Here is a 6868-nt window from a genome sequence, read left to right as displayed (position 1 = left end):
GGTATGTGAGGGTTGCCTGAGAGCACAGTGACGATGCAGGAGCTTGACCTCGCCCCCCAGTCATGATTCAGTGGCCGGTGTCAGTGCCTAGAGAGGGGACATGGATTCCACCCACTCAGTTAAAAAAAATTAAAAGTTAAGGAGATTGCTTTCAACTTTTAACTTCTTTCTCATTAATTAACTAGACTATCTTCATCAGTTTACCTTTAGCTAAATAATCTCTTTAACTGATTAACTGAAGTTAATTCACCTTGGCCAGCAGGAAGGTCAGAGACATCAGCCTCAGGAGAAAGCATTTCGGATCCCATAGGCTATTTTGTCAGAGCTGAGAGCTGATGGGGAAAGAGAGAGAAAGATGTCTGGAGGGCATGGCTAAGAAGAACGGTTGGTCTGAGGTTAGTGGCAAATACAGCTCAGCAGGTGTGGGTGGTCACTAGAAAATGCTGCAAAGGGCCAAAGCAGAAATAGGGGAGCCCTAGATCCTGTCCTCAGGGAAGGAGCACCCGGCAAGGAGTACTGGGCTCCCTGCCAGCCCCCACCCCCAGATAAGACCCCTGGGGGGCCCGGTGCTCCAGTCCCAGGCTGTCACAGCAGAGGGCCCAGAAGGCTTTGCTGCTGTTAACCTTTGACCCTTCGACCTGCCGGACCCCGGCAGAATCATTTCAAAGTTGGCCGAGACTTGCTAAATTATCACAGTAAGAAAAGACAACAAAGCATGACTGGAAAACATAAGGGAGCAAATGCGAAAAACTTGAAACCCTACTGGTCATGGAAAAGTAGTATCCCAACCCAAACAGGCTTGGAATCGAAGGCCAGGTTCTGCAGAACGTCAAGTAGTGGCATTTAGTACTTAGTGCCACTTACAGACAAATGGCAAAAGAAAAACACGCATCTTAAAAGCTGAGGAGCAAAGGGCCAGAGAAAGGAGAAGACAAAAGGAGGCTACAAGCTGCTTTTATCTGGGCCCGGGACTAGGCGTGAGTCCAACTGCCCTGACTGTCGCACCCTGACTGCAGGGGGGGGGGGGGCGGGGGGGGCACCGTCCCAGGGCCCCCACTCTCCCGGTCGGCTGGTCACCTGGGCCAGGCTGCAGGTGGAGCAGGGCCTGCAAAGCCAGGCTGTTGGGACCGCGAAGGTCTGGGTCTGGGCATGAGGCAGACGCCCCCCCGCAGACCGCCCCTGCCTGGACGGGCCCAGCACAGGGCACCCACGGCGGGCGCGCACCTGACACAGGCTTCGGGGCTGCTGGAGGCGCGGAGCGGCTGCCGGGGGCTCGCGGCCCATCCCGGGGCGCCCCACGGAGGCTGGCGTCGCCCCGCGGCCGCGTCCCCCTGCCCGCCGCCGCCGGCCTCTCATGACTGAATAGAAAAGAATCTTTAAAAACGAAACAAAGCGAAACAAAAGCCTGCTCGACAGGGTTAAAATGAAAGGACCCCAAAGCCCACAGTGTTTGGTGCCAGGGAGGGCTCCAGGGGCGGGGGCCAGGGTGGTGTCCCGGGAGGGCTTCGGGTGGGGGGTGTCCCGCGGCGGGGGGCGGAGGGCGGGGGGCGGCGGGGGGGGAGCGGGGTGGGCGGAGGGCGGCGGGGGGGTGTCCCGCGGCGGGGGGGGGAGCGGGGTGGGCGGAGGGCGGCGGGGGGGGTGTCCCGCGGGGGGAGGCGGCGGGGGGGGAGCGGGGTGGGCGGAGGGCGGCGGGGGGGTGTCCCGCGGCGGGGGCGGGGGGAGCGGCGGGGGGGGGAGCGGGGTGGGCGGAGGGCGGCGGGGGGGGTGTCCCGCGGGGGGAGGCGGCGGGGGGGGAGCGGGGTGGGCGGAGGGCGGCGGGGGGGTGTCCCGCGGCGGGGGGGGGAGCGGGGTGGGCGGAGGGCGGCGGGGGGGTGTCCCGCGGGGGGAGGCGGCGGGGGGGGAGCGGGGTGGGCGGAGGGCGGCGGGGGGGTGTCCCGCGGCGGGGGGGGGAGCGGGGTGGGCGGAGGGCGGCGGGGGGGTGTCCCGCGGGGGGAGGCGGCGGGGGGGGAGCGGGGTGGGCGGAGGGCGGCGGGGGGGTGTCCCGCGGCGGGGGGGGGAGCGGGGTGGGCGGAGGGCGGCGGGGGGGTGTCCCGCGGGGGGAGGCGGCGGGGGGGGAGCGGGGTGGGCGGAGGGCGGCGGGGGGGTGTCCCGCGGCGGGGGGGGGAGCGGGGTGGGCGGAGGGCGGCGGGGGGGGTGTCCCGCGGGGGGAGGCGGCGGGGGGGGAGCGGGGTGGGCGGAGGGCGGCGGGGGGGTGTCCCGCGGCGGGGGCGGGGGGAGCGGCGGGGGGGGGAGCGGGGTGGGCGGAGGGCGGCGGGGGGGTGTCCCGCGGCGGGGGCGGGGGGAGCGGCGGGGGGGGCCTGTGCGGCCGCCGCCTCGCCCACGCGGTCCCCGTCGCTCGGGGCCTCAGGGCCGCGGAGGAGCCGTCGAGGGGTCCGCAGAGCCGGGAGGGGGTGAGGCCGCCGCACGGGGCGGGGCGGGGCGGTCGGGCGCTGCGGGGGCTCCCGGGGGCGCCAGGCCCGGCCCCCCCGGAGCTCGGCGGGCGGCGCGGCGCTGTGAGGACGCGCAGGAGGCCCTTGACCTTCAGCGGCTTCGCGAGTGCCCTTGAACCGCTCCGCCCGCGTTCGCGGCGGCTCCTGCCGGAGGAAGGGACAGAGCCGCGGAGACGCGAGCGCGGGGCGCCGAGCAGGGCTCACGTCCCGGTCCCCCGGGGCCACCGCCCTGCGCCCTGCCCAGGCCCGGACCGGCTCCCGCGGGCCCCACCTCGGAGGAGCCTGTGGAAGCTGTGCTGCGCCCAGGGACAGTTGTCATAAGGCGCGGCCCGGGCGCTGCCCGCTCCGTATTTTGGCAGCACGACTTCCTGTGACATTACCGAGCAGCTCCTGTCGTCCCAGTAACAAAGGCTGATACCTGGGCGGTTGTTCTTGTTTCTTTTCCTCTCAACAATATACTTGACATTTAATGCATCACCAAAAAGTTTCTGAGGTTTTGGGGCTAAAACTCTGAAAGTATTACTTCCTGTCCCGGCTGCAGCTCGGGTACCTGAGCCGCCCAGAGGTTCTGAAGGAAGAAGGCTGCTGCTCTGCTGTCAGCTTCGCCGGGTGGCCTCGTAGATTCCGAAGCCGGCCAGAAACCCACGCTGCCTCCGTGAGCCCTCTCAAAGGCTGAGGAAGGTGCTCAAGACCAGGCACCAAAGAGGGCCACTGGTTCCTGTCCCTTCATTCCAGGGTCCTTGAGCAAATCACTTCATGTCTCTGCTATTCAGAAGGGTAGAATGGCAGAGTTGTGCAAAATGATCTCTGGGGAATAGTCTAGCATGCAATTCCCTGGTGTCCAAGTACAGACTTGAACTGCCCACAGGGCTATAAGGTCACCTGCAGTGGAACCACACGTTTTTCCCAGTGATAGGAAGATAACCTTGGTCTCCCAGGAAACCATCCTTAATGGCCTAGCACCACGGGAATCTGCTGGACCTCTAGCCCCGTAAAAGCTAGAATTTGCACCCAACAAGGCAGAAGAGCATGCATCATTTATGTAACTCCTCATTCCTTCCAAGGACTTATGGGGCACATGCTCCTGGTCAGATACCATGCTAGGCTCAGGGATATAAGGGTGAAGACAGCTAAGCCCAGGTCCTCTGGGAGGGCACAGGAACCAACAACTGCCCCCAGGGTAGTGCTGGGAAAGGGTTGAGGGGCATAAGGATGGAACCCTGATTTTTCCTGAGTGATGGGAGAGACGGGGAGGAAGGGAATTCTTCCCCAAGGAACTAACACTTGAGCTGACTCAAGGTCTCAGTAGCGGTTGAGCACTAGACATTCCAGGCAAGGGCAAGAGAAGTGCCATAGCCACAGCCCCAAGACGGGGCATTGTGGGTAATGCCACACCAGTCAACTGGACTAGGCCATGGTTTACCTGGGCAGCGCTGGAGACCAGGCCGAGGCTTCGACATCTGCTGAGGAGTGTGGCTCTTCCTCTCTTCTGGTTTTTAAGTGGGAGGAGCACAGCAAGGCTATATAGGTGGAAGATCAGGGTGCTGGTTTGGGGCACCAGCCAGACTGCACATTGAATCCCTGCCCTGACTAACGGTATAACCTCTAGTGAAATACTTAATCTGTTTCCACCCCCACTGTCTCATCTACAGACGGACATGACTATACCCACCTCCTTGGATTGTTGTGAGGGCACAAAACATAATAAATGTTAAGTGCTGAGCCCAGTGCCTGGAATTCAATTACAGCAGCTGGTTAAACAGAGAGGTGAGGTCTCCATTTGGGCTTTCAGAATTTGTACTCTAGCGCCATCAGGAAGATGGACAGGAGGGAGTACAATGGGTGGCAGGGGTGAATCCAAAGTGCACACACACACACACACACACACACTACTCGATTCGTACTACAAACACCAAAGACGATGTGATTCAATTTGAAGGAGAAAGAGGGGAGGAGTCAAGGGTTCACAGGGGAGATGATGTAGGAAATGGGTCTTATTGGAAGAAATGAAGAGAATGAAACCCAGATGGGAACTGGAATCATGAAAGTTCAAGGTGTATAGGAGCAATGAAAACAATCGAGAACCAGTGCGTCTACACTCAGCTGGAGAGACTTTTGCAGCTCCACACTCAGGAAGCACAGATGACATGACCACCATGGGCTGTTGGGCAGACCCCATGCCGGTAAAGGCCGTGCTAAGGAAAGTGGAATGTATTCAAGTAGGTATCAAGGAGCCTACTCTTTTATTAGAATCATGTATTTCCTGTCCACTGATCCACAAAAACCTTTTCAGGAAAGGAGGGAGGCGGCCATAGAAGTCTGCCCAGCACCCCTGGCTCTCCCATGTTCAAGGGAAATGAAATGAATCACTTCATGCTCCATTATAACTACAGCAGAGTGTCCTCTCTCTCCCATGAGTGCTAAAGTTAATAAGAACAGTTGAGCTGGCTCAGTCTGAAGTACTTTGTCCATCTTCACTCCTTCGATCCTCATTCTAGGAGCAATATTATTATTCTCCCATTTTATGGATGAGGAAACGAGACATTAAGGAACTTGGCCAAGGTCACCCAACTAGTAATGGGCCGATGGGCAGGCCGGCAGAGAAGCCTGCAGAGAAAGGACCAGAGGTTTCTCTGCTAACACAGGAAAGGATCCTGGCACACGAGCGGCCAGTGTGCCCCAAAGGGAAGTCAGATTGCCATGTGGGGACTCATCACCTCCATCCTGCCAATGAGAAACAGACACTAAGGACCATTTTCCCAGTAACTGGAAGGGCCAAAATGTGAACCAGGAGCTGTCCAGTTCCAAAGCCCATTTCTCCCCCTGCCACCCTACCACGTGGAGGGCCTTTCCCAAACACGCATCTACCTTCTCCCCAAGAATAGAGAGGCAGTCTCATCCATGCCTCTGCTTCCTGCCCCACGCAGATGAGGAACAACCCAGAAAGCATGTGGCAGGGACAGGAGTGCCCAGCAACAGCGCTCAACCCCATCCTTTCTCTCCCTCCCCTTCCCCATCATAATCACTGGGCATGTGACCAGGATCAACCCTCCTCCCAAGCCTTACCTCCTCTCAAAGGGTGAGGGACCAGGAAAAGTGAGGACAGGGAAAGGAGCAGTGACCTCTGAACCTCTGGAGGATCCAACTTCCTCTGACAGTGGTCGGCAGACCTCATCTCTACCTAAGAAGCCCTTAGGATATTAGCTGTGGCAGCAAGGTACACCCCAGGAGGAAGCCAGACACATCACATTGAAAACCGAACTCTGTCTAGGCCACCAACTTCCCCCAGGTCCCCGGGGGAGTCATTAAATGTCTGTGTCTTCATTTCCTCCACAGTAGAAGAGGGGTAATGATTCTTGCCTACCTTACCAGAGTGCTGTAAGAAGGAATAACTAATTAACGCTAGCAAAGCACTTTAAAAGTAAAAAGCACTTTGCAATAATTAATGTGGTTTCTACTTTCATCTCCTGCAGCCTCATAAATAGAAGCGAGGCCCCAGATAGCTACAGATGGCAAGAAGCGTGCCCAGGCAGCGGCTCTTCCAAGGAGGTACAAGGGGTGGATCTGTCAAGGCCATCAAAGTTGTCTCGGGGCTCCCGGCCACTGGAGACTGTTCCAAACTGATGATTCCAAATCCATATGCATCCACTTAGCTTTCTAGAGACCGAGGCCTTCTGCAGTTATAGCAAACAACCATGAATGTGAAGCTCCAAGCAGGGAACACAGGGCAAAAAGGGTTGGGAATTCTCTAGGGCTGATGCTGACTTGTCTTGAAAAATCAAAATGAACTTTCTTCTTCAAAGGCTTTGCTTTTGTTCATTGTCATTATAAAAACAGTCAAGTCCTTGAGGTCTGCAGCTGCAGCAAAAGCACACAGAATGGGCTTTCTGCGAGACACACACACATACACACACACACACAACCAGTGTTCCAACGTTTCTTGTGAGCAATAGGCAATAGGGAGTCTGGCTTTGGAGTACAACTTTCACCTTCATTGGCAAATTCTGCCAAATAGGGTGTGTGTGCCCTCCCCCAAAGGCACCTCCTTTATGAGAATGTTCATATTTAGTAAGGGGTCTTACTAGAGAGAGAAGTGTCTAACTGTGCCAAGGGCTGACCCCTAGAGGACTGTACCCATTCTGGGAGCTGTCCTTATCACAGAGATGTCATCAACACCTCACAGAGCTTGTTACAGATGGGGCTGGATGTTGCTAATCTGCTTTATTAGTGTAACATCTCAGGTCCCGGATGGTCAAAAGGCGTCTGTGGGCTGGGCCAAGCTGGGCCTCACCACGCCTAGCAGTGTTACTTGGGAAAATAAGTTCTGATCTCCAAGAAGCTGCCTTGGGATCTGGAATGCAAGCCATTTGTAAGAAGGA

General features: G+C 58.3%; 1 long non-coding RNA gene across 2 annotated transcripts; it reads left to right on the top strand.

Annotated features, from left to right (window-relative positions):
* Positions 1 to 253: 253 nt before the first annotated feature.
* Positions 254 to 6291, top strand: LOC140616604 (uncharacterized). Of its 2 annotated transcripts, XR_012017008.1 has the most exons (4): positions 254 to 395; positions 3031 to 3170; positions 4142 to 4256; positions 5963 to 6291. It is a non-coding gene; the product is annotated as an uncharacterized lncRNA (long non-coding RNA). The 2 variants fall into 2 exon arrangements; XR_012017009.1 differs by lacking the exon at positions 3031 to 3170.
* The last annotated feature ends 577 nt before the right edge of the window (positions 6292 to 6868 follow it).

This window comes from Canis lupus, chromosome 24 (genome assembly GCF_048164855.1).
Source record: "Canis lupus baileyi chromosome 24, mCanLup2.hap1, whole genome shotgun sequence".
Taxonomy (NCBI): domain Eukaryota; kingdom Metazoa; phylum Chordata; class Mammalia; order Carnivora; family Canidae; genus Canis; species Canis lupus.
Note: the sequence above shows the minus strand (reverse complement) of the source record. Positions and strands in the feature narration are given on the sequence as shown.